This window comes from Rattus norvegicus, chromosome 8 (genome assembly GCF_021556685.1).
Source record: "Rattus norvegicus strain SHRSP/BbbUtx chromosome 8, alternate assembly SHRSP_T2T, whole genome shotgun sequence".
Taxonomy (NCBI): domain Eukaryota; kingdom Metazoa; phylum Chordata; class Mammalia; order Rodentia; family Muridae; genus Rattus; species Rattus norvegicus.
The window spans coordinates 49,451,243-49,479,130 of NC_141541.1; the positions used below are offsets into that span (position 1 = coordinate 49,451,243).

A 27,888-nucleotide genomic window follows, 5' to 3' on the forward strand; every position below is an offset into this window, starting at 1 on the left:
GAAGTGGTACCCAACAGAAGCGCCAGCCTCACTGGCCAGTACAGTCAGGTTGTTTAAGCATAAGCTAAGAAATTACAGATAAATATATTCTATTCAATCTGTTGAAGGAAATCCATTATTACTGTGCAATGCATTTGGCAATGATCATCTAGTTCATCTTCATAGTCTTTCTTCCCTGCTGTAGAGGAAGGGAAACTGGGGGTTCAGGGGAGTTGGTTTACCCACAATTAAGTCACATATGGTGATGATCTGGGGAGATGGGACCTTATTTAAAATTCTGGACATAGTGGCACACACCTGGAATCCCAGCCCTGGGAGATAAAGAGACGAGAATACATTCGAGCTTGTTGTCCAGCTAATCTAGACAAATCGGAGTGTTCAGTGAGAGACTGTGCCTCAAAAGGAAAAATAGATGGAGAGTTGTTACCAGTGGTCCGTGTCTGGAACTGGTATTACAGATCGTTGGTCTCTTACTCAAAGAATTGTAACAAAGATACACACAGATTATGAAGTAGCAATAAAACTTTACTCAAAAGCAAAGTGGTCACATAGGTTGGAGTACTCTACTGCTGTTGGGGCTTCTTTTTAATGGCGTTTAAAGGACATGGTAATTTGTTGTTCAGGGACATTGTGTGTGTGTGTGTGTGTGTGTGTGTGTGTGTGTGTGTGTATCTGTTCTGATTGGCAGGTTTGGATTATGTACATATTTGCTTATTGTGCATGCCCCTTCCCACAATGCATCTGATTTTAATCATATGCATGCTCAATTATGCACAGGCAATAAGGTGACAAGTGGGGGAGTTCTCTGAGAAAAGTTCTGTCAGAGGGTAGAATTTGCCTTACTAGACCTACCCCAAAATAGTTCAAACCAGATTGGCTTCAACCCATTGCTCCTAATCTGAGCTATAACTGGGGATGTTTGAACAGAGAATGTCCATAGCTTATGGCTGTTAAGGGAAGTAGAAACTTATCTCTTCAGGAGAGCATCTCTGCAGGTCGACACAGGTGGAGGCTCTAGGCTGTGGGGTGAATTGCTGGAAGAGGGGTATGTTTTCATAGTACATACAGCTGTGGGTCCTAGATTGTTGAATCCATTGTTAGAGGAAGGGTGTGTTGTGTATACCAAACCAAGGAGAGACCCATGCTGCTTGGCTGTTCCATGCCCTTGCCTACCTCAGAGTGATTGAGGAAGATACCTAATGCCATCCTGAAGCCTACACACACACACACACACACACACACACACACACACACACACACACAGAGAGAGAGAGAGAGAGAGAGAGAGAGAGAGAGAGAGAGAGAGATGTGAACCTGCACTCCTACCCGTTGTATGCACAGGAACGTGTATACACACATGCTAATAAAATGTATTGTACTCAGTCATGAATTGAGATGACGCCCAGGCCTGCTAGGAGCTTCTTGGCTCAGGGTGTATTATTTCTCAGTCCGTTTGTTTCTGTAGGCTGGTTACTGTGATCAGAGAGACCCAAACTGCTCTTAAGAAACTCATGCTCAGCTGAGGTGAGCTTGGAAAGGAGATATTAGTTCTAGCTCTAGCATTTGCTCTTGTCCTATCAGCACTTGGGAGACTGAGGCAGGAGGATTGCTGTGAGTGAATACAAGCTCAAGACTGGGCTAAGAATAAAACCTTGTCTCGGTAAAACCAACAAATGACCCCCCCCCCACACACACCAAAGTCAACGTGGACTATTATCTTACATTCTTAATTTCTTCCTTTTAAGAGCCTTAAAATTACTGTACTGTGGCTATTCACACAAGCAAAGTCACTAATAATAGGGGGGAAAGGTGGCTTGGGGACAGAACTGTAGCACAATCAATACTCTTAGGACCGTTACATAAAACGACAATTGTGATGTATCACCTACGTCCCATGACTGTCACCTTATTTTCTGACTCCAAGTGTTTTCATACTACACGATCTTGGGACAGCTTCCTGGTTTGTTCATGTCTCTGTCACCTTGCATTATGATGGCAGCCAGACCTTCTGCCTCTCCTCCTAGTTTGTAGCTCTGTCCCTGTTGAACTTATTCCTTTTGCTTAACTCAAGCTGATGTGATTTGCTAACATCTAGAAAACTTACTTCCTTGGCTGCTTATCGGCTCACTTACTGTTCTGGATGGTGACACCAAGGAGGACGGTATGACGTGCAGAGTCATGTAAAGAAGCTTGTGCTGTCTCACTCAAACAACATCTAAAAAGCGCTTTTCAAAAACGTCACGGGTAATTATTATTGTTCAAAATAAAACACCACAAAGTATATTGGTATCTTTTATTCTAGTGTTCATGAAATATTGAGTTTATTTGCATAAATCCTGCAATTAAAAAATTTCCTAAACTGAACTAGGTTACCCCTGCAGACTGGTGTGTGGGTTGGCGGGTGGAGGATGGCCACAGGAAGGGGAGAAAGTGAAGAGACTTACTCAAGGAAAGGTAACCATTTGCACAGGATGAAGCAGTCCTGTGTTCTCTAACGGACTGTGACTATGAATGCATGAGACGGTGGTGCACCCCTTCGCTTTGCACTTGTCGAAGCGGCGCTTTGGCTGGTTCTCAGTTTCATTCTATGTCCTCTTAACACTTTAAAAAACACAAGACAGGGGTTGGGGATTTAGCTCAGTGGTAGAGCGCTTGCCTAGCAAGCGCTAGGCCCTGGGTTCAGTCCCCAGTTCCGAAAAAAAGAAAAAAGAAAAAAATACCAGACAAAGTTACTGTGAAGTTTGGTGGCTGTATCTGGGGAACCACTTAAAAAACATGGCTGATCCAAGTCCATGATCCAAGAACTCCAATAGCAGTGGATCCACTTTCCCTAGGGACTTGACTGAACCTGATGGAATCCCAGGATTCCAGCAGACAGCCAACAGCACAGGGAAATAACCATTGGGAGAGTGATTCCTTCTTTTCCCGACAACACCTCTACAAGAGACTTTCATCCTTTCCTAGGCAGGCATGGGTTTATTCAACCAATAAAAGTTTGTTAATTGGTACTTGCTTGTTGAAGACTTGTTCTCAGTGCAGGGATGAAAAAGATAATGGCAAAAATATGAGAATAATCAAAGATGCAATATATATATATATATATATATCTTGTATATAGAATAGAGCATCTATTATTATTATATATTATCTACTATATCAAATAAGTATATAAATATAGGATATATTATGTAATACAATAAAATATAAACTGTATTATATAGTATCTATAATAAAAAACACCTCAAGAAATCTGTTGTGTATAAAGAGATAACAATGAATTCAGTCCAGCTGTCACAATAGCAGCCTGTAGACACTTTACAGGACTAGGAAGGGTGTGAAGAGGAGACAGTCTGAATCTTATATTCACTAACATTATGCTTGTGCTTGGGACTCAAAGGAGTAAAAGGCAGGGTTTATATTTGAAGATATTTCAGTCTAGGTTAGAAGACACGCAGGACCTTAAACATACCACATACAGGGGTTGCATAGACAATAGACCATGATAGAGACATGAAAACTTACCCAGGAGTCCGAAGGATAAACCTTTATACCTTTGAGAGTCCAGTAAGTAGAGCTAAGCCATTTGGTATTGGTACTAAATGGAAGGAGAACCTGTTGAGCAGAGAGGTGTAGAGACTTAGAGAAAGCAGAGACAGACTCATCTGGAAGGGACTAGGAGTTAGAAAGGCTTCAAGGGAGGTAGCATTGGCTCCTAAGTATTGAAGGCTAAGTAGACTCTCACCAAATGGAGGCTTTGGAAAGTGACCTGGGCAAGAGAGCAGGGAAAGGGCTGAAGAGGAAAAAGACTAAGAAGCAGTATTCACCAAGGGTGGGCAATGTCTCAGAACGCAATGAGAAGTATGTACAAATATCCAAAGCTGTTTTCGTCCTCTGGTTTTTGTCTCCTCCACCCAAGCTTCTGATATGATAGGAGGTGGTGAGGAAGCAAGCAGGGATGTTTTGGAAAAGCCTGCTAATACATCATCATTCCAAGTCGGATGTTACAGCAAGGTTGCTTAAGTTAGCCTTGATGATGGTGATAAGAAAAGATGGATCTGAGAGATGGGCAAGAATCGGAAAGCAGGATGGGCCGGAGGATGCTGTTGTGGACAGGAAACGTTATCAATACTTAAATGTCCAGAGGAAGTGACCAAGATGAATCCAGGAAGAGAATCAGGGCATCTGCATAAGATTCTGGCCTCTACTGGATAAGTGGTCTTGGATGATAGATAGGCATTCGTATAGAGCGTTGGAGTTTTGAGATGTCCAAGTCAGTTTGAAGTAGCAGTGCAGACAGCAAATAGGCATTCAGTAATATCAGCAGAAACCCGGGGGAAACAGGTATCTGGGCTGATGGGAACAGAGAAGTGTTCCTGGGTTGGGGGACTAGATTAGTTCTTACAGCAGTGGGGGCTTGTTCAACTCAGAAGATGAGGGGAGCTTAGATGGAGATAAATGGCCACAATGGTGCCAACACTTCAATAGGGCAGGGCAGTGATACAAGTGAATGAATTATAAAACTAAGTACTTTACCATTTATCCTTTACTTACAGCCAGAGTCATCGTTACCCCAATTTGTAGAGGAAATGGATTCCGAGAGGTTGAATAAAAGTCTCAAGTGGTTCCAGTTAGAATACAAGACTTGAACGCAAATCCTTTACGTTACCCAGAGTCTTATTCTGATTGGTTAGGATATGTGTCCTTAAAAGGTAGGGTTCTCTTTCTCCAATTTAATTTTGATTTTAAAATATTGTAACTTTTTAATTTTTTGAGTTTATAATATCTCACTAATGTGTTTTTTATTGGATAGTTTATGTATTTATGTTTCAAATGTTATCCCCTTTCCCAGTTCCCAGTTCTATGAGAATGTTCCCCATCCCAACCAACCCCACTTCAACACCCCAACATTACCCTACACTAGGGAAACAAGCCTTCACAGGACCAAGGGCTTCTCCTACTATTGATGCCAGACAATGCCATCCTCTACTACATATGTGGTTGGAGTCATGGGTACTCTTTGGTTGGTGGTTTAGTTCCTGGGAGCTCTGGGAGGTCTAGCTGGTAGATATTGTTGTTCTTCCTATGGTGTTGCAAACCCCTTCAGCTCCTTCAGTCTTTTCTCTAGCTCCTCCATTGGGGTCCCCATGCTCAGTCCAATGGTTAGCTGCAAGCATCCTCATCTGTATCAGTAGGCTCTGGCAGCTGCTCAGGACACACCTATATCAGGCTCCTGTCAGCTTGCACTTCTTGGTATAAGCAATAGTGACTGGGTTTGGTGGCTGCATATGGGATGGATCCCAAGGCGGAACTTTTAAATTATTATTATTTTATTTATACCTATATATAATAACTATTATTAAGTGTTTATTATTAACCTTAATTGTGCTTATTCATCAAATGTGGGGCTGTTACATGGATGTTCTTATCCATGTGTTGCTTTGGTTATCTGGGGCCATTTGTGCTACCATATGTATTTTAAGTTTTTTCTTCTTTTTTCTTGTTTATTTTAGCTTTGTTCTGGTTCCTATGTATCTGTAAAGGAGTAGACTCTCAGAAATCTTGAGTTAAACAGAAATGATCAATTCTGGTGTACATCAACTTAATTATTTCTCACTAATGCTTAGAACTGAACACAGGGGTGTAAAAATATCAGATTCAAAAGCCCCTTTGAAGGTCTTCTGACCTAACCAGCTCACCTTGTAGAGGAAGTAGAGAGAAAAAGGAAGAGACTCAAAGTCTTGCAACGAGTTCTTACTTAGCAAAGCTGGAACCCCACCCAGATGGCAGCTTCTTAACCAGGACTGCTACAGTGTATCCTGGGATCCGAGAAATCCACATACAGGAGGCATAAGTCATCCTCCTGCCTCTGAGCTCCCTAGAATTAGATGGAAACAAACACCACAAATAGACATTGGAGGAGACTTAATAGGCAAAAATTCCTAGACTATTTTTTTTTTCCGGAGCTGAGGACCAAACCCAGGGCCTTGAGCTTGCTAGGCAAGCGCTCTACCACTGAGCTAAATCCCCAACCCCTAGACTATTTTTTTTTCAGTGACTAAGATGGGTGATAGAGGAAGCCAAAGCAAGAATTAATAAGCAATTCACCCAAACTGATCTCAACAAGTACTAAAAGGCGAGGGGGCATGGTGAATTTGATGTGGATGCCGATGGGGCAGGGGTGGGGGGAATCACGTGATGTGTTTCTTATTGGTGTGGAATATAATCTTGTCCTCTTAGGACAGATAAGAGCAGTGGTTCTCAACCTTCTTAAAGCTGAGACCCTTTAATACAGTTGCTCAAGTTGTGCTGACCCTAATCATAAAGTTATTTCGTTACTCCTTCATAAGTGTAATTTTGCTGCTGTTACGAATCATAATGTAAATATCTGTTATGCAAGATGTCTGATATGTGAGTCCTGTGAGGGTTGCTACCCACAGGCTGGTAACTGCTGTATAAAGAGAAATGCTATCCCAAGCTAGATAACACATGATCTGTGAGACACAAGGGTCTGGGGATGAGGTGTAAACTCCTCTCCCCGCTAAATCATTCTGTTCTGCTTCTGTACCTTGTCTGTCAGAGGATTAGGCTGCTTTTTTACTTGCCCTCTCACCTGAGTTCCTGTCCAAAGCTAGTGAGCCATTCTTACCGGTGAGTCAGGGAGAGAAATCCTTGGGGGCTGTCTCACGCTCTCATGGATGGTGGTTCTAAGGCCGGGCAGACCCTGGCATGGCACCAGAAATGACTGTTAGCCATGGCTATGTCACCACCATGTGGAGCCGATGGCTCATCTGGTCCCTTCAGCCTGAGCTGCTGGAGTCAGTGAAGGCCTACTGTGCGTACATACTAATCTGCCATGGGGAGTCTCATCTCATCTGGTTCTTGCTAACCTGTTCCGTTGGGTTCAGTGACACTCTGGCCTTCCATGTTTGCTCTGTCTGCACATTCTTGGAGTTGACCATAAATGTACTTCACCTGCAGTATCATCTCTCCGCTTTCAACACTGGGGGTGCAAAAAAGGTTCCTGCATGTTCCAGCTAGATAAGCAATCTACCACTGAGTTAACAGCTCCCTTCCCCTATTCTCCAGACTTCACAAGTATCTGCTTATCCCATACTGTTCTCAGTTATACTGTTATCAGGTTATATGTATATGCATGTATATGTATATGCATGTTATATGTATATGCATGTATATGCATGTATTCTTGTAGCAGTCATTTTAAACACACGTTACTTTTTTCTTTAAAAACTTTACATCTAAAATTAGCATATAAAGCAATTCATCTTCTTGGGTGTGTGGTTCTATGATTTTAATTCCTGTGTGGAATCATTCATCACTCAGAGCAGAACATTTGCCATCCTAAATCTTTTCCCACACCACTGCTTTGTCCTAACACACCTCTGCCATGCCCTGTCCTTACAGCCTCAAGTTTGCTGAGAATAGTGTACAAATGGAATTAGAAGAAGATAACGTTTGGTGGAGGTTGCGTGGATGGCGTCTTCCACTCAATACAATGTCCTTTAGATGCATCCATATTGCTATGTCAGTAACTTTTTTCATCATTTAAATAGATCCTTGCTATGCCATCCACACTGGTGTTTAACTAGCGTTGATCTCCATCTCAGCATCCTGAGTGTTGAGATTTCAGTCATAAGTTACCGCATCCGCATCCTGCTAGAATGTATTCCTCTTTGTAGCTCAATGGTATACTACTCTTGGTCTTCCATTCATGGATTACAGGGCATTTTGACTCCTCCCAGTTTGGAATGACGGTAAATAAGATTGCCACGATATCCATATGCTTATATCTGTGTGACTGTAAAGTTAGTTTTTTCCCCTCTTCCGACCTTCCTAAGAGGTAAGCTTATCTCTTAGTTGGTATCACTTTCCCCCTTTGAACCTGAGTGTGTCCCACCCCTTGCCTCCTGCTCTCAGACACTTGCCTTTCCTCTTGGATAAGAACACCCCCCCACCGCCCCACCCCCCACCCCCTCCTTCTCATCTCTTCCATCCCACAGCCTTTCCTTTGCAAATGAGGAACTCCCAGAACAGAATTCTAGTGGTGCCCATTTTAATTCATCTACATTTTCTCAGCTCCTGTTTGCCCTGTTTGCCTGTGGCTTGGATTTTTACACCAGTAAGGGAGTACTCTGTGCTGGCTGGTTCACAATGCTGGATCCATGGTGCCTGTGATTAAAACAAAACAAAACAAGACAAGAAATATAGGTGGAATGGAAACAAGCAAGAGGAATAGGGTAGGAAGGAGGAGAGAGAAGGGGGAGTTGTGAGAACTCCCACGGAAATAACAGCCTGACAAGAACACTTCATGTATCTGATGCAACACATATAGATAAATGTTGCAATACTTTTATAGAACCTTACAATATTGTCTTCTCAATTGTAGGCAAAGACGGGCTGCCTGGAAAGCTGGACCCAGCCTGGAGCCTGCCACCCAGATTGCTATTTTGTGAAACCTTCTGCATACAAATGACTCAGATCCAAACATTCAAAAATGATCTCGGAGGGCCATCTGGTTCTCACTGGTTCTAAAAGCTTCATTCAGTCCAGGGTGTGGATCCGGTTCAAAAGACAGAAAAGAGCTTTTCACAGAGAAGGTCTAATGTGTGCCACTGACCAAGGCTGCAAGCTAGCTTTTAAAACCAGCCAGCCATGATGCTCTGAGGGCCGGTGGATGATGACTTTCATAGATCAGTGGAAGTCTGATAAATATTTAATTGATGATGAGGTTGCATAGTGGTTTGAACACACACACACACACACACACACACAAACACACAGATGCAATTTTGTATCATCAGGAAACACGTGTTAATTTGTTTGGGTGTCTGAATCAGTCTGTGATTTAGACTGAACTAGCATGTCAGGCAGGCCATGAGGTCTCCCGGAGCCGTGTAATCTTTGCGATATGTCATTTTTAATTCGTGGAGACAGTACAGTCAACCTTGCAGTCCGTATGCTAGTATTGCTTGCCTTTGCCGTTTACACAGCCTGGCTGCTTGTCTTCCTGACTAAAGGAAGGTTTGTGTCCTCTGAAGCCAGGGGATGGCGACTGCTCCTTTGGGAGGCTCAGAGCAGGAACAGGATTGGGAGATTGTGTGATCTCAGCCTCAGCTTTGGGCTACACCAAGTCCAGAGACGAGGCACCGGGGAACAGCAAGTGAAGTGCATACAGTCGCGGGTGGGGTACTTGACTTACTTCTCATTTCTGTGCGTTTTCTCTGACTCATCAGACAGTAGTGTTCAGGGAGACACGCGTGCTTCCGTTAATGCAGGCACACCAACCCAAAATGTAGCGGATGCTGTGGTCTTGAAAACTTTTTCGTTAATGGCTTCTCATACTCCAGGATGCAGAGTTCAGGAATGTCTTGCTCCCTGAAATCCAGCACAGTGCGCCACATAAAGAATATATTCAAGGACTTTGTTAGATACTGGAGACAAAAACCAGCTTGTTAAGGGCACCGATGAGTGAGATGGGTGAATGTCGGGACCTTGGTGCAGTCATCGTACCCCTACTCCAGGCAGCTCAGCTTTCTCTGTTCACTCTTAGTGAATCCCGTGGTGGACTCACCTCATCTGTCCAAGGCTATGATGTTTTAGGAGAGTTTCACCATTGCTGAACAACGGAGACAGCCAGGAGCTCCTAAGTGCAAAGAGGTTGGTAAGTGTTTTTTTCCAACAAGTCAATATTTCTCTTCAAAACCAAACAACTTCAGTTGACCTTATTCCCTGTGGCTCTTCCAGGAGACAGGAAGGAATCCTTTCAGCAACCAGAAGTCAAAGGCAATGATGGATAGCATACTTGTCTGCCCTAATGTGTCTATTCTATATGAAAGGGCATTTAAAATAACTTCCTTAAGTGAGAGATTTAACAGTCTTGCTTTTGCAAGCTCTTGACGAGTGGGGTCTCAAACCTTCCTAATGCTGCGACCCTTTAATACAGTCCCTCATGTTGTGGTGACCCCCAACTATAAAATTATTTTCATTGCTACTTCATAACCATAATTTCACCAGTTATGAATCATAATGTTAATACTTTTTGGAGAAGGAGGCTTGCTAAAGGGGTCGCAACCCACATGTTTGAGACTCACTGCTTTAGAAAGAGCCTTGGTCTTCATAGAAGACTTACAGGCACTTGGTGCCGACCATTCTTCAGTATGGTCTCCCTATTTTGTGTGTGCAATAAGGCATAATTTCACAATGATGTGTGTATGTGTCTATGTATGTTGTATGCCTTTTTATATGTTTATGTATGTATAGAGGTTAGAGGTTCACATCAGTTGTATTCCCCCATTACTCTTTGCCTTGTTCTTTGAAAGCATATGTCTTAGTTTGGCGCCCATTAACTCAGCTACATGGGTACTCAGTAATCCTATGCAGGGAGTGCTCTACCTGTCTCTGCCTGCCCCACCACTGCTGGAATTACAAACACTGTCACGGTACTTGTCTCTTAGGTGAGCATGGAGGATTTGAGCTTAGGATCTTGAGGAATGAAGGAAGCACCTTATTCTTTGAGTTGTCTCTCGAGATCCATACTGAATCTTGAGATTTCTTTGTTGAGAGGGTTTTCCTGTGTCTCTTGGCTGAATCCTTGCAGTACCAGCTGGTCACTGGGTACCTGTGTTAGCTTATGTGGGGTTACTAATGATGACAATCTTAGTGTGTGTGTTTACTGATATGAAAGTTACCACCTTGTCCATTTTGAAGTGAACATATAGTTGTGTTAAATCACCCGTGTCATTGAGCCATCCAACAGGCCATTCCCATCTGCAAAGTTGACTCATGCCTATTAAACAATAATTCCTTCCTCCCCTCTCTTTTCCCAGACCTCACATTCACCCTTCTATTCTCCATCCCTATGTATCTGAACTGCCTTATGTACCTCATATACATGGATCGCTTGTCTTTTGATTGGCTTATTATCCCACAGAACAATGCCCTTCAGATCTATGATGCCACAGTGCATGCTGTGCTTCTTTCCTTTTTTCTTTCTTTCTTTCTTTTTTTTTTTTTTGGTTGAACAATATTTTATTTTGTTTACATGCCATGTCTTAAATCTCAACTCATCTACCCCTGGACATTTTTTCCCCTCTTCTTTCTTGGCTTAAAATAACTCTGTTGTGAATGTGGGTGCCCAGGTTTTCCCAACAACGTCCCAATTTCAGATCTTTTGGATAAATGACCAAAAATGGCATTGAGGGATTAAACAGTTCTTGTATTTTTAATTTGTGGAGGTTCCGACTATGCTTTGCATAACTGCACCATTCCACACTCACTGAATATCCCAATTCTTTGAGATTCTCATCAAAACTTCTTATTTGCTGTTTTTTTTAAATGTAGATTCCCTAATGGGGTAGAGTGGGATCACATTGTATATTTGATCTCCTTCCTTCTACCCTTTTCTGTTCTTTCTTCCTTCCTTTCTTCCCTCCCTCTTCTCAGTACTAATGACTGAGTTTAGTACCTTACACACTAAAGATCACTCTACGCTGAGATCCAGCCTGAGCCCTCTATTTTGCCTTTTCTTTTGAGATGGTCTCACTAAGTAACCCAGGCAGGCCTGAAACTTGTGATCTTCATGCCTCTCAGTCTTTCCAAGTAGCAGGGCTTGTAAGCTTTTACCATCAGAAATGGACGGTGTGCATTTCGTTTAATTATATTAAACATCATTTCAGGCGTGTGCCAGTCTTTTGTCACCTTTAGAGAACTCTCTTGTTCCGTGTTCGTCTTGGAACTGGCTTGTTTGTTTATAGATGAACACACCAATTCCTTCTGGATTTCAGGTCTCTTATGAGATACATGGTTTGCACATATATATTTTTCCATCCAGAAAATTGTCTTTCCCAGTTTGTTACTCTTATCCTGTTACATAAGTTTTAATGTCATCTAATTTATCTAATGTTTCCTGGGTTGTCTGAGCTTCGGGGGTTATATGTAAGACACCATTCCAAATGCATTACCAGGAAGGTTCCCCTTTTGTCTAAAAGTCTGATAGTTTGAGGCCTTCTATCTACCCTCTGACATCCTGTTTTCATCTCCCAACCCAGATCCAGGCAATGAACTTACTGAGCTTAGAGGCTGCAAATGAACTTTGCAGTCTTAGCACTGAGACTTACCCTCGGCAAATTATAGCAGAATAGGACTCCTTTACAAGCTATTATGAGGATAATTCAAATGATAATTTCCCATCTTTATAATGATTAGTAATTTCATGAACTTTGGCCACCATTGAGGACTGCAAAGAACTCTCTGTATTAAAAATTAAGTTTTCTATGTTATTTATTTACTTCCCCCAGGGATGCTTCAGTGGGCTGTTTGGGCATTTGTGATGATCCCTCTGCTATCCCTCCCTGGCTCAGAGTCTCTTCATCATGGGGCCGGTGCACTTGGGTCTATGGTGATGACCATGCCTGTTCAGAAAGACTGTTTCATCTGAACAAGTTGCCTAAAATCCTGCCTGACCACCAGAGAAGTATTGAGTGGTGTATTGCCCATGTCAGTCTCATGCCCTTTGGGAACCTATTCACTTCTTTGAAACTCTCTATATTTTCTGTATAAGGTTAGAGGGGGATATTTGAATATGTACTTCCCTCTACTTCCAAGATCACAGAAACTTAGGGGCTGGTAACAGATCAAGTTTAAGAAGAGTCTAAATTCAACTATTCCTGGGAGAAACCAAATCTAGGACTCAACACAACTTGGCTTCTCAAAGGAACCTTCTTACTCCCAGGAATGATGGAGAGGCACATGGAGAGACTTCATTTATGACTTGGCATTTTAAGTTACCATCTTCCTTTTCCCATAAGGCTGGTACAGGTTGGAAGCAGATTACAATTACCATTATACTTGCTGTTACTATTAAATTTAGGACATTGAACTTTCAGCCACGCCAGAGAAAACTATCTTGTACACGGACATAGTGCAGTTGAAAACAAGAGAACTCACTCCTGTTATAGTTTCTGTCTTGAGTGTCTTCCAAAGGCCTGTGTGCTGATAGTTGGGCTGGCAGCCTGTGGTCATATTGGGAAGAGATGGAGCCTTTAGGGGTAGGGTCAAGTGGAAGGAAGTTAGGTCACTGGGAGCTATGTCCATGGAGGAGACACTGAGATTATGCCCTTTGGTAGGGATAATAGGAATAAGTATCTTCTGCCACAGGGTTCTGCCATGATGCACTTTGAATCAACAGACCCCAAGACCCAGAACTGACACTTGTGAATTCGTGAGCCGAAATAAATCTCTACTCTTAAAAGTTGATCATGTCAGGCATTTTGGCATGGTGATGGAGTCTTGGCTAACACAATTACAGTGTTAGCTAAGACCACAGGTACGAGCTCATGCTCAAATCCTATGTATACCATATTTTTCCTAGGTGATTTTTCAATCAGATTTGAAAGGCAACTAAAGTGGTCATCTCCCACATAGATCTGCTATCTGTGGGATGGATTCTTTCTACCATGGCAATCACTGGGGTCTTTTGAAGTGACAATGAGACCATTTTTTTATGGTGCCAATCACATAGCAATAATGAGCAAGTAAGTCATCAGGGAAAGGACAGGAGTTAATACTCTGTTTTACATCTGGTTTTATGTAACAGGTAGAACATTTCTTTTTTTTAAGATTTATTTATTTTATGTGAGTACACTATCACTGTCTTCAGACACACCAGAAGAGGGTCTGATGATCCCATTACAGATGGCTGTGAGCCACCATGTGGTTGCTGGGAATTGAACTCAGGACCTCTGGAAGAACAGTCAGTGCCCTTAACTCCTGAATCATTTCTCCAACCCCCATGTAGAACATTTATTACACAATATATTCGCTCTTTCTTAGGAGAAAGGGAAGAACCCTTTCTTGCTTCCTTTCTTTCTTTCTTTCTTTCTTTCTTTCTTTCTTTCTTTCTTTCTTTCTTTCTCTCTCTCTCTCTCTCTCTCTCTCTCTCTCTCTTTCTTTCTTTCTTTCTTTCTTTCTTTCTTTCTTTCTTTCTTTCTAAGTGATGGATACTGTCGTGGATGCTTATATAAATTATCAATGCCCAGGCAGTTCTTTGAGAGAGACATTGTTGGGATGGGATGCTTGATTCTCAGAGAGACTATGTGACTCACTCAAGGTCACACAGCTGATATTACACGCAGCAGAACTGGTGTGGTTTTCCACTGAGTCTAGGGCTGACACACTCCCCTGTACATCAGTAGACTTGAGCTTGATGCCAGGTTGACATGTCCTCTGTGGAATAGGGACCTGTTTTCCTGTAGTCTCGGTGTTGAGATTGTTCATTTGTTTCCTTCTTTTGGGACTCCCCACCCACACAAAGAGGAGTCCTCGTCCTTTGAGGGCTGAGTTTTATCCTTGTTGGAGAGCAGGTGCCACTTATTATCAGTAGGAAAGCCATATTTTTGAGAACACTGCACTTGGTCTGATTTGGGCAGCGAACAATTGCTTCTAAGACCAAGATCTAGAACACAAGTGCATGAGGCTTCATCTGTCTGTGATCCTGGCTTTCAGGTTTTCTTTTTTCTCCCTCTTTTCCTTTCCCTTGACATCTCTCCAAATATTCACTCTCCTTGGGGCCCTGGTGAGTCTGATGGTGTCCAGATGCTTGCTCGGGGGTCTCTGGATTCACAAAAGGCCAAGTTGATGTCCATTCTACATCTGGTTTATTTGATGCCAGAAGAGTGAGTGCTGGAGTCTCCTGGGGCAGTCAGGAGAGATTTGCCTCCCGCAGGGGTTTGGATAAGCCCCAGCTAATCTCCATGGCTTCTTAAGGGTACACCTGCTTGTCTGCCAGCCAGCAGCCTCCTAGCTCATTTCCCGTGGGAGGGCTGAGGTCAGAGGGTCTCCAGAAAGCCTTTTATCTCCCCTTCCCCCCCTGCTATCCCTCCTCCACTGCACCTGGGTCTGTACATAAGACTTCCTTTGAGAAGAGGTCAAGACACTGGCCCCTCCCCAGACTGGAGGCCAATGCCCCCTTCCTTCTTTTTAAGGCGGCTTGCTTGTTGCATCTGTCTAAACAGGCATCCGATTCAAACTTTATCATTCGTGGCTCAGACTTGATCACACTAGGGCTAAGCTGATCTGAATTACTTTCAAGGCTGCTACTGGGCTCTGGACAGGTAATAGGTGCTCAGGAAATGAAGATGCTCTTTAGGATCAGCTCACCAATCCAGAAGAGACACATGCTCCGACGGTCTTCCATTTGATTTCTCATTCAAGTGAGACAGTGACACTGGTCATCTGAACAGGTCAGATGACTCAGAATTATCTCAGCTTAGCTGAGAAAGGGGACTGTCCTTCCATCATTCCCCAAAGCACATCTTTGGTCTTCATTATCTTTGCTGTTAGAAGTTAAAGTTGATTTGTTTTCTGTGAGCATTTCAGCTAGGATAGGTAGCAGGATATTGCTGTTTGGGATGGGGTGCGGAGTTTGCCTTCTTTCTTGTTACCCTGTCTCCTTGTGCCCAACCCCCATTGTTTTGTCCCCAAACACAGTTCATTATTAATGGTAATTGGATGAGTGTAGCTTAGGCTTTTAAATGAGAACAGCAGTGATCTTACTTTGAACTCACGAAGCGTGGTGCAGGTTTCAAATTCCACTTTCCCCCCTCCTAAATCTGCTAACATTTACTGAGCCTGAGCTGAGACAGCATGACTATCCAGGCCTGTGGAAGCTTCAGTGTGCTCGTAAAGACAGGCCACTGGGTCTGCTGTGCAATTAAATGAACCAGTGTGGTTGATAGGTGGATGGCCAAGTTACGTCCTGAAGGAAGAAGCAGGCTGTGCGACACTGGTTGCCTTGGATATGCATCAGCTATGATGTCACAAGCTTTGGTGCAGGTTATTTCTCTTCCCTAAACTGGTGTAAATCAGGAAGATTAGTTCATTTTCATAGGTATGGGAGGGGGACTTGAAGGCATCCAGTGACCTGAGGGGAGGACGCCTATGTTCTAGACACAGGGCTTACAGATCATAATGCACTGAAAGCTGGGAGTGAAATCTAAACCACCTTTGACCTCAACCTATTCAGTCTGTGTACAAGCAGACTCTTCTGTAGGGGCTGTGACTTTTAATGCTTCATACTACAAAGATACTCTCTCTGTGTGTGTATATGTGTATGTGTGTGTATATGTGAGTGTCTAGGGGTGTTTGTGTGTGTGTGCATGTAAAAATGTGTGCATGTATATGTGTGTATGTGTATGTATGTATATATGTGGATGTGTGTGCATAGGTGTATGTTCATGTATATACTGAGTGTTTATATGTGTGAGTGTGTGTGTATGTATGTGTGTGTATGCAGGTTGCAGATTCCTATGTACACCTATATCAGATGTCTTCTTTTATTGCTTCCCACCATATTTTGAAACATTTTCTCCCACTAACCACAGAGCTCACTAATTTGGATAAACTAGATAATTAGGGAGTTCTGAGAGCCTCCTGGTTTTCCCTTCTTGTCACTTGGGTTTCAGCTGTGTGCCACCATATCTGTTTCATTTTGTTTTGCATTCTCTCTCTCTCTCTCTCTCTCTCTCTCTCTCTCTCTCTCTGTGTGTGTGTGTGTGTGTGTGTGTGTGTGTGTGTGTTGGTGTTAGAGATCAGAACTTGGGGCCTTGTACTTGCAAAGCAGGCAATTTACAGACCAAGCCACCTCTCCCAAAGTGAGGGTTTTTCAATTAATTTTTTGAAAGGTGAAAGAACACAGTATTAATATCTCTCTCTGTGCTCACTGCTGATTTCCCATCTCAGGCCCTACGGGGATGGGAAAGGCTGGGTATTACCATTTTAGCAGGACTCCTTTGCCTTCTGCTCTGCCTGCAACTCCTCATGAGGAGGCTTGGTCCTCAGTGCGAGGTTCTGCACTGTGTCTCCACTATGTACAAACACAGACCCTCACCCCTCCCTTTCCCCAGTAAACTACACAAACAATGAGCAGACAGAAACCAAGGAGGAGATTGAGCTCTGGGCCCATAATAGTGTGGCATAAAGTAGAAAATATAAACACCAGTGCTCGGTACAAGATAATAGCATAATAGGATAGGCGAGAGAGGGAGGGAGGCTGTAATGGCCCTGGAGATGGAGAAATTCTGAGAAAGTAGGGCAGTATGAAAGCAGAGAGCATCTGTGAGACCTGGGCAATTGTGAGCAGCTCTGCTGAATGTAATATGGAGATCCTGTACACAATATGATATGCAGTAATAAAGAAATCATCATCTGGTCTTACAGCTCTTGGGCACTCTTTGTTTGAAATGCCACTGTCCCAGCAAGTGTAACCAAGATTATAAACAGCCAAGCTATAAATCACTTCTTATTTCAGATAATTAAAGGTGCAGAAAATAAGGATTTAAAGGGCTGATGTCCCTTCCCTTCCTAGATAGACTCTCCCCCTGGACACTTGGCAGTGGCTATATTCTTTCTTCGTCCCACACAGGTTTGAGTACAGCATCTACAGGGCACCATCGGAGGGACCGAGGAAGGCAGTAAGTCTCAGTGAGAGTGTAGGTGTGCCAGGAGGGAGGCTCAGAACAGTGAACGTCGTCTCGCACAGCCCTTATGGCATTTTCAGATTGGTAGCATCATTTTTTCAAGCTGCGAAGGGCTGGGGCTATGGCTCAGTGGTACAACACTTGTCTAGCGTATGTGAGGCCTTCATTTTGAGACCTAGCGTTACAACAAGAAAGAGAGAGGCAGGGTGGACAGAAGGGGTAGGGAGGAAAGAAGGAAGGAAAGGAAGGGAGGGAAGGAAGGAGGGAGAGAAGCAAAAGAAGGGAAGGGAAGAAAAGAGAGAGAAGAGGAGGGGAGGGGAGGGAAGTGAAGGGAGAGGAAGGTTTGGGGTGGTAAATTGACATTTAGGGGTACATCCAGGATCACATTTCTTCTTGGATGGCTTGTAGCTCTTTTCTCTGTCTTTTTTACCTGCTTTCCCCAAAGATAGAAAAATGCCCAATGCCTCACCCTACCCCTAATTATCCATCACTCTCTGGCATAAAATTCTTTCACTGATTCTGGAAATCCCTAAACCATATCTCCCTCTCTAGAAATCTGGAATTCACCAGTTCAAAATTCTTTGTAGTCAGAAAGGCATTTCTCTGTTCTAACTTGAATTGGAAGGCACAGAAGAGGGCCAAACCAAGTAGCTTAAGAGTGTGGGCAAGACGCTAACTCCTAGAATATTCTTTTATGTTACCACAGTCTTGCAGTTAAATCTTGAGACTGATACTATGTTAAAATATGGCTGCTGAAGTTTACAGTGTCAACCCCAGAGGTGCTGTTAGGGCATGAGCCATGGGAGATTACCAAAGCAGAGTGCAGAAGACAGTTGAGTCTGAAAGTCTCATGAACAAAGTCCCATTGAATCCTTACACAACCAGATTGGAGTTTTGGAAACCAGATCACATTAACTCTGTCTCTGCCAGCTAAAGGAAGGCAAGCAGCAAAACTCAGTTGTGTGCCTGCTCTGTATACCTCAGCTTCTTCCATAATGATTAACATTCATCCACGAATAACACAAAATTGGCCATTTATAATGTTTCCCTGTTGTTATCACTTGGGAAATGGGTCAAGAGAATTGAGCAGGCTCACGCCATTTTACCTGTTTGAAAGGTGAAGGAGCCCTGAAAGCAGGATCCTCACAGGAATCCAGGTAAGCAACTCTATGCCTTCTATGCTATTTGCCCTTCTAGAGAGAGGGGGGCGGTAAGTGAGTCCTACTACAATTTCCTGGCTTATTGCTTTAATTAAAAAACCCCCTTTTCTCTAAACAGGTTTAGCCAAGCAAATAGATCATGTGACTAAGCTTGAATCATTACTATTTGCATTTCTCTACCACCCATTTTTAATGCCTCCACCCTACCCCTAGAATGCTCAATTGCTTTGAGGACACCTGTTCTTATTCCCGTGGACCTAGACGGGTCAGGGCCCATCAGTGATCTCCAGAGGAAGGTGGAGGACTATAGAAAAGACCTAGGAGGAGAAACGTTACCTAGCTTTGTAGTGGAGGCACATCTTCAGTCTTGGAGTCATCGTCTATGATCTTATGATACTGGGAAAATGACTTGACTTTCTAACCCGCGATTTCTTTTTAAGTAAAGTACATCCGGCTTATATCATAGATATGTAATAACTATGTTTTAGATTAAATTAACTTTCTGTTTCTCCTAGTGTTAATTTCACTTAGCTACATTTAGAAATCTCCTTTGAGGCTAAGGCATAGTTTATTTCCCGTGATTTTGAAGTCCTACAGTGTTCTATTTCTCCCCCTCCTCTTCCTTATTCTTCTTTCTCTTCTTTTTATTCCTATCCCCCATCTCTCTGTGTCTCACTGTTTGGCTATGTCTGTTTCTGTCTCTGCCTCTGTCTCTGTCTCTGCATTTGTGTGTGTGTGTGTGTTTGTGTGTGTGTGTGTGTGTGTGTGTGTGTGTGAGAGAGAGAGAGAGAGAGAGAGAGAGAGAGAGAGAGAGAGGGAGAGAGATCTGTGTACATGTTAGTGGGTGTGAGTATGGGTATTTTCATGTTTCAGCATACTTGTGGAGGTCAGAGGGCAACCTCAGGTGGTAATAGGTCCTTGTCTTCTTCCTTGTTTGAGATAGGATCTCTTGTTGTTTTCTACTTTGTACACCAGGATATCTGTCCTGTGAGCTTTGGGCAAATCTATTTACTGCCTCTTGTTTTCCCTCAGAGGCAGGAGGATTACAGACACATATCACTGTACCCATCTTTACCTGGGTCCTGGGGAACTGAATTCAGGTCCTCATACTTACACAGTAAGAGCTTCATTCACTGAGCCATTTCCCATGCCTGACAGTGTTTTCTTCTTGTCCTGATGGACACTGACCTGTTTGGGATTTCTCCTACATGATCATCCCTGGCATCAGCTATTTCCATCCCAGCCCTTCATCCTCCTTTTTCTCTCTCATGGGTAGGCATCTCAGGGCTAATGTCAAGATGGCAGATGTTAGGATCTCTGTCAGGGACCCTGAGAGTGGAGCCATTTTATGCTTGCTATGACTATTCCCTGCTTCAGACATTGCTCTTTAGCATTATTGATTTCCCTGTCTACTGAGCCAGCCGTATGCCTTTGACCCGGTTTCACCAGAGCTGTCAAAGGGCCGCCTGAGACTGTCTGGCACTGTGACTGATTCAGTATCTCCTGGTGCCTGCAGAGGCCTCTTTGTTCTGCCTTGAAATGACTGAGACCATGGCAGGTGAGGTCCCGAGTCTCCACCCCATGCAGATATTTCTCCATATAGTAACAGCATCACCCAGGACCGTTCTTTTGTGCCTCTCGAGGCTCCTACCATCTCAGTGATGAAAACACTCTCAGCTTCTTTTGCGGGAATCAATAAGGTTTTTGAAAGAAGCAAGGAGGAGTTAGAGAGGAAATTGTTTAATTCGCCTATAAAAACAGAAATGGGAGAATGAGGTGAAGGAGAAGAAAAGACACTAGACTAAGAGAGTGATGTGGAGATTTTCAAGATTTATTTTTCATTTCTCTGCAGAATTGAAACTTTCTTAGAATTGCCTTATAAGGTTTATGCAAGACAAAGAATCTTAAGTCTTGCTCTCTTCTTCCTTCCTTTCTTTCTTTCTTTCTTTCTTTCTTTCTTTCTTTCTTCCTTCCTTCCTTCCTTCCTTCCTTCCTTCTTGGCTGTTTATGAAACAGGATTTTTCTCTGTAGCCCTGGCTATCCTGGACTTACTCTGTAAACCAGGCTGGCTTCAAACTCAAAGATCTGCCTGCCTCTGCCTCCTGAGTGCTGGGATTAAAGGTGTGCATCACCACACCCCTGTCTTGAAGGCTTTTTCTTTATCCCTTTATTTTACTAATCTAAAGAACAGCTTTGTAAACCAGCCTTCTCAAGCCACTCTCATGGCCATATCCTTCTCCTCCAGATGGCTACATCGCTCATTCTGGATGCTGCCAGATCATTCCCACCACCTGCCATTGTGTTGTCTCCAGACAACGGCAGACAACCACAGAAGCTTCGAAGCCCTAAGGCTACTTGGAGAGAAGAAGACTGTCCCTGGCAAAGGTAGGTGAGTCTTGCTTAGGATACCTAATGATTCACAAAAGACCACGATGACTTGGAATGAGGAGTAATTATGCTATAGAGAGGTAGACATCTGGCCCAGGGGAAAGGGCCCAGTAAAGTGGTCTGTGTTGTACATCAGACCAGAAGTGGGGTAGGAATGGGCTCTTGAATGTCTCAGAAGGGTTTAAAGTATGTTGTCTCTTCTATTTGTTACTCTATCACACTTTGTTCATTTTTTGGTGTGTGTTCCCATGAGTGCACACATAGGGAACGTCACTGTTGGTGTCATTCTCTTGATTTCCATGCTCTTTTTGAGGCAGGATCTCTCCTGAGCCTGGTGCTCACTTTGGTACACAGACCAACATGCTTCCGAGCTTCAAGAAATCTTCCTGTCCCTGTCCCTCAAGTGATGGAACTATAGGCATGCACTAACATGCCAAGATTTTTATATGCGTGCTAGGAACCTGAACTCAGGTCTTCATGCTTATATAGCAAGCACTTTAAGCACACAGAGTTATCTCCTCAGCCCCCAGTTCAATTCTGTAGACCCAAGATGACTGTGTCTTTCTCCTCTGTGGATGCAAGATTAGTATGGTTAGGGCAATGGTTTCTATAATAATCTCATCTAAACTCTGAAATTAATTTCTCTCCAGTACCGGCACTACTGTAAAATTCTTAACTAATCAGTGTATTAAATTATCGTTCCTATGAGGGGAAAGATAACTGGTTGACTATCACATCATGACCCCAAGTATTTTCTCCTTGTGTGATGTCATCATTTAGCTGTATCACTAGCACTGTTGGGTGCTAAGTAGCCCAGCACATCATGTGTACTATGTGGCTTTAACTTGTTTCTATGACAACCTTAGTATTCTCTCACACTAGCAAAATTCAGATGTATGTCCATGAATTTGAAGGGAACATCTCTTGAGAGTCCAACACCATACCTATATCAGCCTGCTTCACAGAGCATTCTGGGAAGATGGCCATAATCAATATTGCTGTATATGACTTCATGGGTGGCCTTCCATGTGAAACCTTTCTGGGAGAGTCTAAGATATCCAAACTCTTCTCTAGGCTAGTAAACAAACATCCTGCTTGTGGATTCATTATCCTTTGGAGGTCTATTTATACCACTTTGTCAAGTTCATGTATTAGTATATACTTCAGGGCCAAGAGATCCCAAGGTATCTAATGATTTTTAACATGAAAGTAATTCTAATCTTTTATAATATTCTCTCAGGACTGCCCTATGTGTTGCTGTGCTATAGAGTGACTTTCTTCAATGTGCTGATTTGGGAGACCCTGGTTCCTTTCATCACTGGGCTCAAACAAGTTTTTACCACCCATGAGCCTAGATACCCATGGAAGGGAGAACAGGCAAAGGAAGTGCCATTAGATTCCAGCAAGCAGTGGATAAAATGAAGAGGTTAAACCGGATGTTAACAATGCCCACTTTTAAATGGTCTGGCTTATGATTGGGACAAACTCACTGCTTTAGGCCTCTGGTGGGACAGAAAACGTGAGGACAGAAACAATGAGGAGTGTACAGAGAAGGAAAAGCACTCCACTCATGGCCAGGAGGAAAAAAGAACAAAGGGAAGAGTTTGGGGTCTTGTTAGCCCTGTCAATACCATGTCCCCCATGACCAGTTAACACCCCACTTAGCTTCATTTCCTGAAGGTCCAACTGCCTCCTAATATCCTTATTCTGAGGACCTAAACCCTCAACACATGGGTCTTTTCAGGATGCTTAAGATCCAAACTGTATCAGGCAGTGCAAAAGCACAGACACATGACATACTGTGAAAGTTCCCCCCCCCCCACCCCCAGAGCTGGGGACCGAACCCAGGGCCTTGCACTTCCTAGGCAAGCGCTCTACCACTGAGCTAAATCCCCAACCCCTTGTGAAAGTTTTAAAGTGAAAGATCACCTCTACTCATTTTCTGTTTCCTAACATTTATGGCTCTGCTAGATCTTCTAAAACCAAAGTTTCTCTTTATCAGTTGACTATCTTAGGAACTTGCTAGCCTGCTGACTGACACACCATTCTGCAGTCATGTCTAGAGTAAATGGAGTTGGAAATGTCATCACTGGCTCGGTAATGGCTTCCAATGGACAACTCTTTATTAGAAGAGGTATCTTATGAGCGTGTTGGTATCTGTCGGCCGAGGACATAGACTCACATCACAGGAAGGATTCACTGTGGGAGAGAGTGTGCGAACTAGATGTGTGTGCACCACAGGACATGGCTAAGCTGAGAACCATGAGGAGCAATGGTCCCTGTGCTTGGCTGGGCTGGGGGTGCATTAAAGAGCACCTTTAGAGGCAGCTGTACTCTGAACTGACAGGAATCACTGTTGCACAATCATTTTAAAGCAACAAACTTGTTTATGTGTTTGTAGGAGTAGGCATCTAGAAGAGACGGACTGGAGAAAGATAATCAGATTAATGTGGGTGTCCTTCCTGGTTCCTGAGAAATGCACTCATATTTTCTCTCACTCTCCATTTGTCATGAGTTAGTGACCTTGACGACTTTTTTCTCCCAGCACTGTATTATTAGTTCATTTTAATCTCTGGTCAGTTGCTCTCACTGTTAATGTGAAACACCTCAGGTGAGCAATCCACCTGTCATTTCAGCCTTACCAGGAATGCTAAATGTAGGGGGAAGTGTCAGGAAGAGAGGAAGTCCAAACACTGTGGAAGCATTACTCAGGGAGGTCACGGAATACCACTGAGATCACTTTCCTTACTACAAAGACTTGGAGGGTTTGGATTTTGACCTTCTGGATCTTTCTTTGGTCTGAATTGTTATAGACTGAGCACTACTCTTCTCCAACGCTCATAGACGCTGTATTCCTGTTAGAGAATGCGGAGAGAGTTCTCTATGCTTGCATTAGAAATTACTAATTGCCCTTTACCAAAAGGCACTAAGACCTATGACGTGGCTTTTATTAATGGGCAGGGTGATGGGTAGATTTATGATAATTTAACATGCTTATCCAATGAACAAATAAATCGGAATGGTACCCATCGACGCACTCTGCAAAGCTATAAGCATTTCAACATAAATCAGAAAGTACAGTTCTGTTCTCTATGTCTACATCAATTACCAAGTTATTCCCTAGCAATTGTTATTTGTGCTTATGGTGCTCATCAACATTTGCGTTGGTAACAATTTTTAATAGTTATGTAGATAGCTTAGTGAGAACAAGTGAGGGTTTCTCTGAGAACATTTAAACGAAGCAGCCAATTAACTTGTTCTGAGGAGAAACAGAAGTTAGAGTGCAAGCTTTTTAACAGCCATGATTGCTCCTCAGCCATAGGAGCAAGGCGGATGCAAGGAAGATCTCATCCTCAAACACTTGGAGTTTAGCTTGCAAGTCAGATTCCATAAAAACGCAGCTTGCCCAAGTATCAACCTTAAGCAGCGTAAACTGGAAAAAAAACTGAGTTGGTTACACAGATAATTGGGTCAAACCCCCTTATCTATGAATTATTGTAAATATGTACACATTTTTACAATAAAATTGGCAGATTTCCTGGTCAATGCCTTTTAAGGAAAAAAAATTCTAAAGTTTGATGTGGTTTCCAGATCTTTTTCTTGGTTCTGGCTGTGACTTTTCTTCCATAAAACTCCAGTAATTCTTTATTTGATGCCTGGATCCTTAGTTTCTATAGATTTATGTAACAATAGTTGAAATAATACCTTATATCCTATATTTTTTATAAGTCTTGAACTCTAAATTATGAACTGGGGGATCCTCATTAGTTCTTCTTATGATTTCCTTCCTTCCTTCCTTTTTTTTTTCTTTTGAATAGGACCTCTATTTTCAAAGCTAGGTTTGGTGGCCTTGAACTTTCAGTAATCCTCCTGCCTCAGCCTCTTAAGGGTCAGGATTTCACATGTGCACCATCACATCGTGTATGATGGCCCTTCTAATGTTGCATTTGTTCTGGGCCATTGGAAGCTAATCTTGACTGGAGCATGTGTCTTTTACCTCAGCTCCTTGCTTTTTCTTCCTTCTTCCCCACTTGAGTCTTTCCAGGTCCAAAGGTTGAAATTTTTTTAATTGACCTAGTGGGCTAAGGATGTAGATAAATGGCCAAAAACTTGCTCAGAGTGTGCAAGGCCATGGGTTTGATTCTCTGCACCACAGGGGCAATTGTGTGGTACAGAGAATCACCAAAACTGATTGACCTATTGGCGATAGATTTGAAGTCTCAAGTCAGTAAATAAAAAAATGTTCTCCCAGCCTTCCCAATTTATATCGTTATTATGATGAATAATTAGTTAAACAAGTTTTCTTTATTCTTTTGTTACTTGTTTTAAAATAGTGTGTGTGTGTGTGCATGCACTACAGTACTTATGTGGAAGTCAGAAAATAGCTTGCCAGAGTCAGTTCTGTGTGGTTTGTGGGATTGAACTCAGGTATTCAGGTGTGGTAGCAGGCGCCTGCCCAGCTAAACCAGTTCACTCACCTAAGTCATTATTTTTTCTGTCTTTATTGCCTATTGGAATAGGTGACTTAAATGTCTTATGTCTGTAGTTACTCATGTTTTTTTCCACTGACGATGACACAAGAGAAGACACTAGCAACAGGTGTCTGTGGAGGACGAACCATGATGAGATGTCTAACAGAATCAGGTCCTCAGGCCCAGCAGCATAGGAAGTATTAGCATAATGAGAAGAGAGTCGGCCATTGTTTTAGCAATTCCTTCCACGTCACGAACCTATAGCTTCTCCAGCAGGAATGGGACTTTCTAGTGAAATCTACATTGTGGAATGATCTTTCTGTTTCCCCAAAGGATCAGGGAATCACAATTTACAGTTAGAAGTAACCTTAGAAAGTCATTGAGTCCTAATTCCTAGCAGCTGAAGGACCTTTCTATATGATATCCAGGCTCTGTGGGGGTCCCTTCAGTTATAACAGTTATAAGAAAATCTCACCATTTTATCTCTGTCTCAAGTAATTATAAGTTTCAAAAGAGCTTTGAGTGGCTGATGTAAAGATTGACTGGCTAATGTGGATACTAACCAGACTTTTAATTATAGCTACAGCCAATTTTCCACATTTAATGGTGATGGGTAAAGACAGGCTGTGAGCTGCTCTGGTGATAAGAAAGCAGCCTGCAGTTTCAGAGACTGTAAGCCTCTTTGATAGTCTATAGGTGGGGAATCCCTCACCCTTGAGACGCCATGTTGGCATGAATGCTGATAACGGCATGGGGATGATTGACATGCTGGAGAAAGCACATACCTAACTTAAAGATGGTTTTCTTTGAAATTTTATGTCTCTTTTACTTGTTTTAATTTAATTTCTTCATCTTACGCTTTCCAATACGTGCCTTTTGATTAACCATGACAATTAAAAAAGAATCCAGGCAAGCTTTACTCATTATTATTATATATATTCTGAACTTGGAGTATACACATCGGGGAGCAAACTAATAATGAGTTTATTCTCACTGAATCCAGTTTGAGTAGCAGGTGTGTGTGTGTGTGTGTGTGTGTGTGTGTGTGTGTGTGTGTGTGTGCGTGTGAGAGAGAGAGAGAGAAAGAGAGAGAGACAGAGAAAGACAGATAGAGAGACAGAGAGAGACAGAGAAAGACAGAGAGAGAGACAGAGAGAGGGGAGGGGAGATATATGGAGGGGAGGAAGAGGGAGGGGAGAAAGGGATGGGGGAATGCAGGAATTTAATACAAAAATCGACACACAAATGTTCTAGAATTATGATCTCTTTTAATTTCTCTACATTAGTTGAGCAACCTGAAATAGAATGTGCCTTGCATTTCGAAGGCCGTGCAGGTAAGCACGAAGCATGTCAGCCATGCCTTTATTGACTCCCAACTATTTACCGTCTTATTATTCAGATTCTTAATGTCTTTGTGTCTCATCTGGACTAAACTGTATGCCTTCAGTGCGAACAGGCTAGCAGCTGCTCTCAGCTTACCCGGAGATCTATTTATGTAGCTAACACTTGGTAAATGGCAGTGATAAATGATCACGTACTTCCTGGGAGCACAAGTGTCTTTCTAAAGGTCAAGTACATTTGAGTGCTCCTCCGTTGATGATCTGGAAAGGTGGAAGCCAGTAGGCAAGGCAAGGCAAACAATAGGAAGGCTGAAAGTTCAGTAGGGAGCAGAGCGGCCTTGAGCAGAGAGATGCTGCCCTGTGACTATTAATTGTTTCTCAATGTTTTGTGAACTTGGTGAACACAGTCTCTTGGGACCTATTGGGGACACACTTTTTTGAGAGGTTCCTGGATCTTCGGTAGCAGCTTGTCTTAGAGTAAACATGTTTAACGTCTGCAAGGAAGGCTTTTCATTGACATGTCTTCATCAGAGACATTTTCCATAATTATCTGCTTCACCACTTAAAAGGCCCTTTACTGACATTCACTAATGAAGCTCACGGCTCTGTGAATCATGGTCCCTGTTTTTTGGAGCCTGGTTTATTAGCTGCAAAGAGGTCAAGGTAATTGCCCCAGAGCAGACTTCCTTTGATCTGAAATGGACCTAGAGATTTTAGAATGCCAGTTCTAAATGTTTGTTCCCTCACTTTTCTGGATTTAAGTTGAAATTCCTCTAGGTATGGCTTATGGAACATTGTTATGCACACACTTTCTGAGCATGATTTTGTACCAGGTTAGATTTTAGTGAAATTAAGATGAGAAAAGTCACCAAGAATCTGAGATAGACAGACAGACAGATAGATAGATAGATAGATAGATAGATAGATAGATAGATAGATAGACATAATAATATGAGATGTTTACAAAGGTAGCAGAGCTGTAATCAAATGCAGGGGGCAGGTAGGGTCTTAGACAGCTATAGGAACTGCATTTGAT

At 42.8% G+C, this 27,888-nt stretch overlaps 1 protein-coding gene across 1 annotated transcript in view; it reads left to right on the forward strand.

Annotated features, from left to right (window-relative positions):
* The first annotated feature begins 4,553 nt into the window (after positions 1-4,553).
* Positions 4,554-27,888, forward strand: part of Mir100hgl (Mir100 Mirlet7a-2 Mir125b-1 cluster host gene like) — a 229,255-nt gene continuing 205,920 nt past the window's right edge. Inside the window, exons 1-3 of the transcript XR_015627193.1 lie at positions 4,554-4,709; positions 9,569-9,679; positions 20,898-21,037. The gene's annotated coding sequence lies outside the window, so the exon portion shown is untranslated. The remainder of the gene's footprint in view (positions 4,710-9,568; positions 9,680-20,897; positions 21,038-27,888) is intronic.